Below are 12,149 nucleotides of genomic sequence, written 5' to 3' on the forward strand. Positions count from 1 at the left end.
CACGAGGGTCGCTGCGAATGTGTCGACTTCACATTTTGCACATAAAAATCTAGTTTAACCTCATTAACCAACAGATGTAAATGATACATACATTAGCCTGCAGTGTCAAATGAGCTCTGGGTATTACTTAATGTTGGCAGTATTAAAAACAAACAAAAAAATAAATAAACGGTGCACAGGTTACGTGTTTTGTTGACTTTTTAATTACCATACACCACATGACTGGAGTGTGATTTAGGTTCCTTTGAATATGAACTGATAAATTCGGATGTATGCATGAATTAGAGCAAGCAAGCAGCTCCCATGAGAAAACAGCTCTTTTTCTTTTTCCACAACACACAATCAGGCTTGTCCTGCCAAACAATTATTGATCTCTGGAGCCACAGAGATGAATAATTCTTAAGAATATCTATATTATTTATGAATGGTAATGAAGTGGTAATTAAACAAACAAAGCTTTGTAATAAAAGAGCTGGACTTAAGCTCTCAAACCCAAAGAAAAGCCTTTTACTTCCAAAGGCAGCAAACGGGCATTAAATATTTAAAGAATTTAGATTTTAATATAACAACACTAAAAGCTCGAGGATGGCGTTGCGCGAGACGCATTTTGCCCTCACCGCAACTTCAGCAACGTCTTGCCTCAACGATGCTCATCCTGTCACAAGCGAAATGCTTAAAGGTCCAATACGCTACATCGTTCAGCCTTGCAAAATGTCAGGGAACAAATATTAATTATGCAAATGCTTTGGGCAGAGAGTGATGTCACACGATTTCTCTGTGTGTTTTGGTTGCAGCCGTTGCGTTTGAATAATGTGTAATCTGTGCAAACAAGTAAATGTTTACCGTGTATACAAGATGAGCACATTGGAACACGCCTCCATTACAGTCAGTATTCATGTAACCGGTGTGGTGTTGTGGTCTGCGTTGTGAAGAATTCGCCATACGATGAATATGTGAAACACGGGAAAATGTGCCCTCTATAAAATAAACATATGTACAGTGTGTCAAATTTAGCATGAAAACATCCATATGTGCAATACAGAAATAACACAAGCACCCATCACGTACGTCTCCCACAGTGTGTAGCAGCAGAAAGTGAAAGTAAAGGGCATGAGAACCTAAACTCCCGTGTCAGGGTAACATGAAAATAAAAGCTTTACATACATTTTGTGTAATTATAACATGAAAATATGGAAAATAAAATAAATATCCGTTTTGTAATAAATTGCAATACTTTATATGCTGCAGTAACTGTGAAACCAACCTGAAAGAACAAATGTTTTCACGATGCCTTGTACACAAGTTCATAGATTCATGTGCAGTTGCCCCTTTCCCAAATAAAAACTGCAGACTTTTTCCAGACATTAAAAAATCTTTGGGGAAAAAAAGCCAGGCTAAAAATAGAGTACTATACTACTATACTATTTTCAAGACGTGATGTAGTTTAGATTGACTGTTGTTTAGAAGAAAAGTGCATTTTAATAAAAGCATGAATGAATGAAAGCAGAATCCACATTAAATTATGTTTTACTGACATAATGCACATACATGCTTCATCAAGAGCACGGCCAGAACTCTACAAGCATGAATGAATGAATGGATATATAGAGATTTGAGCGCTACTCGCTTTGGAGATGGTTCAACAGCGCTGCCTCTCCGATGCTCAAAATGTAGATGATTTTACCACAAAACTTGCAATATTCTTTTGTGTCAGACTTAGAGACCAGTGCAATCCAGTTTTTAAACTTCAGATGTTTGAGCCATAAGTTTGAAAACACTCAACAATCCATTTCTGCTGACAGCAGGAACTAAGTAACACAGATGACGTTTAAAAAAAATCTTATACATACATGAGCTTTTATTGGATATCGAGCATATGACATATTTTTAAATTAGCTTGAGCATGTGTGTGTACTGTAAAATTCTACTATGAGACTTTCACACAAAATTCCAGACTTTTCAAGGTCTGGAAATATTTTTGAAGACCTTCTTGAACACCTCAATAGACGTGTGTGTAATGAGCTGAGCAGTGGTGACACGAAGTAGTTTAAAGTGCACCTTCACATCATGATCGTGTTTGTTGTGGTCTGGTAAAAAACAAAGGGAATGGCTTCTTCAGCCGTCTGGAAGACGTACATCCGATGGGAGGTCAAGGGCACCGTGATGGAGTGTTTGGCTGCAGGCTGACGGAGAAAGCACACCTCCATCACTTCTCCTGCCTCCTGCTCCCACATCAATCATCCAAGAGCGATATCTGGCGTCCACCGTAGCCAGCAGCACAATGAGACAGAGAGAGAACATCTGAAGTTGTGGAATCAGCAGCTGCTTTTTTCCACTCAGGCCTCAGTGATGACATGTCGCCCATTAACTTGCTCCAACATAATTTGGGAAATTTAAAAACATCGTCCGTGCAGCTCTGTGCAGTAGGATCTAACTACTGTTGAGAGTCCATCCCTGAAGCTAAACACAATGGTGTTATAGTCAAATCCGACCATTTTAAAAAGATATTTTTGAGCTCTGAGCTTCAACATTCGGATTAATTACATGGATTCTAGTCTCATCATTCATTTGAGTAGGTTTGCATTGAAATAAAGCAGAACATAGTGAGAGATAAACCTCATCAAACACACGTTCCTACATTTCTACATGAGAGTTGAAAGTCTGACTGAGCTGAAGCAAACAAGACTATCAGCAAGTCAGTGTGGTCAGTGAGGCAAAAGCAGACAAATGCATCCCATCTCATCATCTTTAAAGACAGGGCTTTTACCTCAGAAAACACCAGGATCCCTGTTTTTTGTTTTTTTGAGGTAAACTGAGATTTTCTCCCTCATCTGGTTGTCAACTCTGACAGCAAAATCTATACCTACCAAAGAAGGATTGCAATATAATAATAATGATTGTAAATATGATAAGTTGAAACAATCCTCAATTTCACCAAGATGCTTTTCCCTTGGTGGTTCAAATGGTATCTCCCCTCATGTGAGGGATATCATTTATATATTAACATCCTTTCTTTGTTTTTGGACTTCCTGGTAGGTAATCTCATGTCTTAACACCTTGATTGCCCCCTGGTGGCTGGCAGAACTACAGGTCAAAATATTTTCCCCTTCAAATCAGGACATGATGTAAGATAAAATGTTAAAGTAGCATCAGATTGGTTTGTATCATTCTGAGGTGCTAAATAAGTTTGATTTTAATCATCTGGCTTTGACTTCAGTTTCACATAGTGTGAGTGTAAATGTAGATATACAGGCAGTGATTTCAATTAAAGGGACAATGTGTAGTATTTATGGGTTTATATAACCCAAAATCCACTTTTTTTATACATATTATGTGCTACTGCATTGTCTAGTCGCTGTATAATAGTTTTTGTTTCATTTTTCGTAGTGTTTCAAAAAGTCATGTAAAATAACATGGTTGCGGGCCGTGGTTGCATTGCCACTTAGCAGCGAGACGCCATGTTTCTACCGAAGCCTGTAAGGACAAACGCGAGAGAACAAACCAATCGTCTCTTTACTTGTAGCGGAAGTCCCGCCTCCTCTCTCTCCGCTTCGTCTGCTATGGCCGCGGTAGCTAGCTAGATGGCACTATAAACTACTTACTTCACCTTTAACATACGACATTCACATTTAAAGTCCATGTAAAGCAATATAAAAAAAACCCTGCTCTGACTTTACAAAAAGTGTTATTTACCAATTTGCCAAATTTGAATTATTAAAAAAAGTAGCTAAAATTAGGCTTTTAGGCACCCAGACACAGGTTATATAGAGCAATAATAGTAAAGCAGTACTGTAAGAAAAAGTTTTGGTACACAGGCAGACAGTCAGAATAAGCAAAGGGACCAACATCAGAAAACAACACAGGTCATACAGTGAAGATTAAACAGGGAAAAATGCAGGATCACGATCAGGAGACTTTACAGACAAACTGGCAAAAACAGACTGATGAGGAAGGACTAAATAGTGCAGGTGTGGCTAATTAAACACAGGTGAAAGTAATGAGGGCGGGACACATAATCACACTGGTGGGTGTGGGATCGTGACAGGAAGTAAATTGATCTGCAGCATGAACACAATGTTAGTCATCAGTTTAAAACAAGACAATGGCACAGAACGAACAGACGTCACACACGTGCACGCACACACTCGAAAACGCTTGTTTTGCATTCTTTGTGTGGACTCTCATAGACATAATGCTTTCCCTTAACCTTAATTATCACGACTAAATGCCTAACCCTAACCAAATTCTAACCCTAACCCTAAAACCAGGTCTTAATGCTCAAAAAGCCTGTTAAAAAAGCATTATAAAATCACAGATCATCCGGTTTCACCGCATCTGCTCTAACTTGACAGATTTCCATCAAGCCACCAGTATTCTTTGCAGCAGTCACCGTACCAGAGGAAAACTTCACCTCACAGTGGACCCCCTCTTCTTGCCCAGAGCTCTGCCTGGGGATAATACCCTGGTCCCCTGTCTATTGGACCTGGACTGGATCACCATGACCACAAACCGGATCAGTAGGCCTGTGCTACAGAAGTTTAACTTCCTAAACTAACCCCAACCCGAACCCCAAAATCAGGTCTTAAAGGTGCCATATGTAAGAATGTGGCCAAAAACGGTTACTACATTAAAATTCAAAATACTATGGTCTTTTAGGTTTCGTTTTCTGTCGTAACAGCTGAGACTCTACTGACTGCAATGATTGGTAGATGGCGGTAGGTGGCGCCACACGCCAAAACCTGATTTCAAAACATAAACATGATTTGCAGTCTACAAAATATTTTTTTTAATGCAAATATTTCGGCTGTACTGTTGTTGTTGGTGAGTTCAGTTTGTTATATGAACATTATCCCTGAGTCTCTGTGACATATTAGGAGGATTTTATGGCCAGTTGCTTTAGATTTATTACGTAATGCACCTTTAATGTTAAAAAAGCCTGTTAAAAAAAGTTAGACTAGCCAAAATGTCCTCACAAAGATAGGTTCAACTTGACAAACACACACTGGTTTCCATGACCTCAGAGGACATCGTATTGACTTACATTTATTTTATGGACACTTCACCTTAAAATGTAGTAATCTACGCTATGAGTAATATTTGGACCACATGCACACACACACGCTTTAGTGAGTACCAAAGCAGGCTAGTTTGTTATTGTAGAAAAGCAACGTTGACCTGCTTCAGTCCCCACTTAAGCGTATATGTGTTTCTGCATGTTCACTCGAGCAGGTTTTCTCAATCTCGGTCTTGGGGACTCACTGCTCTGCATGTTTTAGACGTTTCCCTGCTCCAACAGGAAGCTCTGCAGAAGCCTGATAACGACCCATTCATTTGAATTAATTTGCAGGACAGTGGCAGAGAAACCCTGCACTTGAGGAGCTCTGCCCTTTTCTGTGTGTTTTAGCATCCAGGGAAGACACGTAGACAATCGTGTAGGAGCAGGTCAATTACTCACGATTGAGCGGATAAAGCCCACTGAGAATTTTTATATGGTTGCAGTGTTTGAGGAGGAGTTATGTCCCTCTGGTGCGTCATTGAGTCATATTTTTAGACACGCCTAACAGAACACCGGAGAGAAATTGTTGTAATTCCACAACAGTTTTTTTTTAAGCATATATAAAGTGTGAAAAGTAGAGTCTCTATTTGTTTACATGGTCTTTTAAAATAGGTTATGTAAAATGCAATACTGCAGTATTCTTCTCTTACTAGTTGTTCTTAATATTTCAGCTGCTTCAAACAAACTTGTTTCCAGCAGCCTCTAGCAACAGCTCAGATTGAAGCCTCAGCTTCAAAAGAGAGTAGTTTCTCTAGATTATACTCTACATACTTGACGACATACAGAAATTCCACAGTTTCAAACGTGGATGCAGTTCAGTATGAGAGTGGGTTTCTGGGTATCTGGGTTACCTAATTAGCGTCATATCAAATCTAAAATTTACACATTCTTATCAGATAGTGTTCTGTTAAATGTGTTTTAAATATCAAGTCAGTTGTGCTAACTCTAAAAGACTAAATTTCACATTTCCCTTTTTCCGTGTTGGCAGTTGTTTCTGTGCCACAGCTGCACATAGTAGGGTCTACAAATTTGAAAACATCTGAGTGACGACATTGAGTGGTGCAACCTGTTTTTTAATTTTGTGTAAATCTGCGGCCAGTAATTTGTCTAATTTTGACCTAAACATGCTCCAGGTGTATCAGGAGAAACTAGTCTAAAGGCTTCTAACAGCAAACTGAAATCTGGACGCTAATATACTCCACAAATCTGATTAATACTGATTAATGAACACCTTTAATTAAAGGCGCCATATGTAAGAATGTGGCCAAAAACGGTTACTACATTCAAATTCAAAATACCGATGTCTTTTAGGTTTCGTTTTATGACGTAACTGGCAACCCGTGGTTGCTCAGCATCTGAGACTCTACTGACTGCAATGATTGGTAGACGGAGGTAGGTGGCGCCACATGCCAAAACATGATTTCAAAACATGATTTGCAGTCTGCAAAAAACTGTACGTTTGTTGTTGGTGAGTTCAGTTTGTTATATGAACATTATTCCTGAGTCTCTGTGACATATTAGGAGGATTTTATGGCCAGTTGCTTTAGATTTATTACATAATGCACCTTTAATGCTCTTTGCCTTTTTTTTAACCAGATTTTAAAACATGAATACCTGGAGAGTAGTTTTCTTAGAGTGACCTGTCCTAATTAAATACATTTAATCAACTTGGATTGGTCTTAGGCTACATGATTGATGTAGTGGTTAGCACACTGGCCTTTGTGACCCTGTTGGAACAAGGGCTTTTCTGCATGGAGTTTGCATGTTCTTCCCACAGTTCAAAAACATTGGACAACCACAGTTGTGAGTAAGTGGTTGTTTGTCTCTATGTGGCTCTGTGATGGGGTGTACCCCGCCTTTCGCCCCATGTCAGATTGGCCCCCCACGACCTTCATATAGAGCATAAAGTGGTAGAATATAAAGAATGAATGGATTGGTCTTTATGAGTCTTGCGAGAAGCAATACAATGTCTTATGAAAAATGTGTAAATATGAACAAAACTAGACTGTAGAGTTCTTGAATAACTGGCTATCGATTGGTTACGGATGAAAAGTTCAGATGTTCAAACCAATTCACCTCTTTTAGCTACACCTGTGCAACACGTCTTCTATAAATTCTCTTTTTTTGCGTTCATGTCAAAAATGCTCGGAAATGTGTGTTTTTTGAACAAGAGTAAGACAAAGTTGTGTGTGTATACTTTCTATCAGCCTCAGCTCAAGCCTGAACTTCAGTCCAGTCTGCTTATGAATGCATGTGCGGAGGCGTTTGGATGCTGCCGAGTCCACTGGGGTAAAAACCGAAACACACACACACACACACTCACACACACACAAACAAGCACAGCCATAAACATTTCCCCAAATGCTTTAGTTGTCTAAGATGGCGTTCGTCAGTGTCACATCAGCAGAGGGCCATTGGGCTGCAGGTACAGGGCCGACAGCCTGTGATGAAATAAAACCTGACAGAGCAGAGAGCAGAGAGGACACTAATATCTTGCAAAAGTCAAATCTTTGTCCGTGCCATCACATCGCTTACAATTGTAATTTGACGGCTGCCGCTGCTCACTATTCCTATTATACCCTTCCTTCTTTTCATCCTTTATGTTCAGCGGCTTCTCCATCCGTTTCTTTTGCTGTACATATTTCTTGCTCTCTCTCTCTCTCTCTCATCCTCCTACATCCACCCCCTCACCTCTTTTCTCTCGCTGTTTGATCAGCGGAGCAGCATCTCAGCAGGACTATTTAAGGAAAGAGGGGGCTCCCCTGCTTTATTCTCTTATTTACCCCTCTCTGTCTTACATCCCCCTGTGCCCTTATTTGCTCCTCTCCCTTGTTTTCTCGTCACTTAGATAATTCCTTCTTCACTTCTTCCTCTTGCTTTTTTATTCTTCCAAAATTCTCCACAATCTTTATAATTGTGCATACATGCATGTCCATGTGTGAATGGTTACATCAGCACCTCCTATGTCTGTTGTGTTTGTATGTTAATCTGTTCATATACAAGAAAACAGATTCAATTAAAGTCACCACTTGTGACTTGGGTCTACCTTTCCAGCTTAACCAATATTCAAATTGTAGTGTATAACTTATATATTAACATCTATTACATTCAAACCATGCAGGTTTTTCTCAGTACAGCAGTGTTTGGATCTCTTGTTGCTCTGTGACATTCCCACGCTGCACACAGGAAGTGATTTGTTTTATAACGAGACAGATGGAAGCAATATTGTGCTAATAGAGTGAGGCGCAGTGCAAACAGGTTGCAGTTTTACTGAAAACACAAAGAAGGAGAAAGAATTTCAGAAGTGGATTCATCTGCTCAGATAACAGCAGTTTGTCAGAATAAACACTTCTCTCCTCTGCCCGCCGCTGCTGCACCTACACACACACACACACACACACTGTTCACAAATACCAAACAGACACAGAATAACAAACAAAAAGTTACACATTGCTGTGTAAAATAACACTGACCCACTCATTTGACCCATACATGTTAGATATGCTAGATTAAGACGTAATTTCCTTAGAGGAAAAGGAGAGGAAAGATCTGATGAGGTTTTCAGGTAGGCAAGATCCAAAGAGGAGAAGGGTGAAGTAAAACGTAAGCGATTTATTTACAAAAGAGACAAAAGAATGTGCAAATTTTGAACTGTGTTTTCCCTCTCATCTGTGGGAATTCTCTGAAGCGAATCCGTGGCTCTGTGAGACAAGAGGCAGGTCAAGCTGGGAGGCTGGAATCTCAGAGATTTGTACTGAAGTTAGATATGGTTACTGACTGGAGACTAGATAAGCAGAAAGCTTACGAAGCTTGGATTGACTTCCCTGTGGTTGTCCAGTGGTTGAACAGAGATGGTGGCAGTTAGCGGTGCATAGTGTCGTCACCTCGCCCTTGTGGATGGTGAGTGTTAATCCGTTCCTCTAATCTTTTCTGTGAACAAACAACGCAAGTGTTTTACTTAGATTTCCAAAAGCTAAACTTGACTTGATACATGAACAATGTTTGGCTGGTGTAGTTCCTACTGATTGAAACAGGGTGTTGAAGCTTAAAGGTGAAGTAAGTAGTTTATAGTGCCATCTAGAGGAGAGGCTGAAATTTACAACAACGAACTGCTCCTCTGCTCACCCCCTCCCTTCCCTGAGCGCTACGGTATCTTCAGCCGGTCAAATGTCGTCCTCGTCGTCTTTCTACATGTCAGCAGATGAGGTTCGTGAGGCGAGGGAGAGGGCGAGCTACGCTGGCCGTAGAAGACGAATCGGAGAGAGTGGAGGCGGGACTTCCGCTTCAAGTAAAGCGACACTTGATTTGTTCTCTCGCGTTTGTCTATACAGGCTCCCGTATAAACATGGCGTCGTGGCAATGCATTAGCGGCCCGCGACCATGTTATTTTACATGAATATTATACAGCGACTAGACAATGCAGGAGCACATAAAATGTATACAAAAGTGGATTTTGGGTAATATAAACCCATAAATACTACACAGTGTCCCTTTAAAGATAGTGTTGGAGATCCTAGAAAAACTGTTCGAGCAAGCTACATTTTTAATTAAAAAATCCAAGCAACACTTTCCTCCGAAGCAACGCCTCCAGAGTTGATGTTGGGAGGAAATCCTCGCAGACACAGGGAAAACATGTAAACTCCACACAGAGAGGTCCCAGAAGATTGCTTTGGTCCGCACCAGTCAGAAAAATGTTTCAATGTAGCAAACAGACGTGGGTACGGTTTGCTTTCACATGCATAGTTCTAAACGAACCAAAATAGACCGTGAAGACCATCGTCACCGGAACCAGACTAACGCACGGGTAAACAGAGGAACAGCTTTGCGTTGATCCTCACGCATTACATTGTACCTGTTGGTCATTTTCTCACAATGATTTGCTGCTGCGACTCCAAACAAACTTCATGATTGATTCGACTCGCCGACGGCACATTGCACACCACTTCAGGGAGAAGAGACGTTCCCTCCTCCTGAATTATCATTTCATCATTGGCCGGCGATCTTCTTGCAGATCCATCAGGTATTCCATTGGTCTATCATCACAGCCTAGCCACACATTTTTCATCTTTAATGTGAATACACAGAGGCGTAGGCTTGTTATGAAGTTGCCATACAAACGGCAAGCTTGCTAAACAGAGCTAATGTAAGTGATGCATGGGTGTGACGTCAGGGGAAGGCAACGTGTTTGTGTTGTCAGTTCATGGCATGTACATAAACTGAAAGAGTGTTGTTGTGATGCGTGCATGTTATCAGACTGTTTCGTCCCTTTTGGCTTGGTTTGCTTTCACACCAGAGGGACTGTACCAAAGCAGGGCAGATAAAGTGGTCCGAGACCTGCCTGAGGGCGCCTTCACACCAACAGCAGTTGGTGCGCACCAAACGATCCATTCGAACCAAAAACTCTAGTTCGTTTCGTTTTCGTTGGTGTGAAAGCATCAATCGCACTCGGGTCCGCACCAAATCAAGCGGACCGAGACCGCCAAAAAGAGGTGGTCTCTAGGTCAGCTTGACTCCGCACCAAATGTCAGACTCTGGTGCGGTCCCTCTGGTGAGAACGCGAACTCGGGTCCAAACCATATTCTGCAGTAAATGCCATGGACATAGCCTTCCTTGTAGGTCTTTGGAGCAATCTTCGTCTCATAGTTAGCACGACCACATTCATAAAAATAGCGCGTCTCCTCTGCCTGAAATGACGCGCTATACGTCTTCACCGACTCCAGCGCATCAGCAGATTGTTCTCCAGACGCAGCCGCGACTCATTCTCAAATTGGATATTTTGCCAAAAATGGCCAATACAGAGAATGTAATAAACGAAGATCAGAGCAAGTATCAATGTGCGAACGTGTTGCTCCATAGTGAGTCAAAACTGGCGCTTTTCTACCGGAAGATATAAACACATTGATGAAACGTCAATCGGGCCAATTTTGGTTCGTTTGCTGGTGTGAAAGCGGACCACACTGGAGTCATATGTTACATAATAACAATTGTATTGCCTGGTGAGGATCAAATAATCGAACTAGTGGTGTGAAAGCACCCTGAAGGGGTGGTCTCGGACCGCTTTATCTGATTGACCAGTTGATTTGATGGGCACCAAAATACCGAGATAACTTTCAAACCAACGCAAACGAACCGAACCAAGGGACCAAACATGTTTGGTGCGCAGCAAATTCTGTAGGTGTGAATGAACCCCGAGTGTAATATTTACCACTTCTACTTGATAAACATGAAACACAAAACATAAACTGCATAATTTTTCCTTGAAAACTGTACCTGGTGGACAAGACAATAACATAGTGAGACCAAAGCTTGTGAGGGGACCGATATAAAAGTGGATGATTTTACTTTTCCATAATAACTTAGCCAAATCATGACTTCAGCTTTAGACTTTATGTAAAATGTGTCAAGTCAACACATCTATTTCCATTGACTTGCTGATAAAACTTTGCCATGTGAGTGTATGCACTCTGAATGTGTATAGACTGTAGCTCCTGAAGGCAGACACTCAATCCACATTTTGGAATTAAAATTCTTGATAATGCATATTTTCAAGGCTGGCAGAAGCTTGCAGTGAACCATCCCTTAGTTATGCTGCTCCAGATCTATAATCTATACTGTCTGCAGGACTTCCCATGATGCACTGAGATTCTTTCCACCCCTGTAGGCATTCATTAATGAATGTTACCAACGCAGCATCTTCCATTTCCTGTAGTTTTTTGTTTTTCATCTCCTTCCTCTTGTTCCGTTCTTGTATGGACCCATGGCGCCTGAACCACCCTCTGCCCCTCTGATCCCGCTCAACACCCACTGTTATAATTATTATTATTATTATGAGTGTACTTTAATTATTATTATTATTATTATAATAACTACCCAGGTAAATGTTTGTTCTACTTTTTACTCTGAACTCAACCAGTCGCGGCAGATTTTCCCACCCAGAACTTGATTACACGCAAGGTTTTCTCCTGTTAGAAGTGTTTTTGCACACCAATATCGGTAAATGCCTGTATTCGGTCTCTGTAAATATCACTGTAAAATTTAGAAACAATGTGTAAAAAGTAAACATTTAATTGACTCAGCTTTTCAACACTGGGCT

The sequence above is a fragment of the Microchirus variegatus genome (assembly GCF_963457635.1).
Source record: "Microchirus variegatus genome assembly, chromosome: 23".
NCBI classification, from domain to species: domain Eukaryota; kingdom Metazoa; phylum Chordata; class Actinopteri; order Pleuronectiformes; family Soleidae; genus Microchirus; species Microchirus variegatus.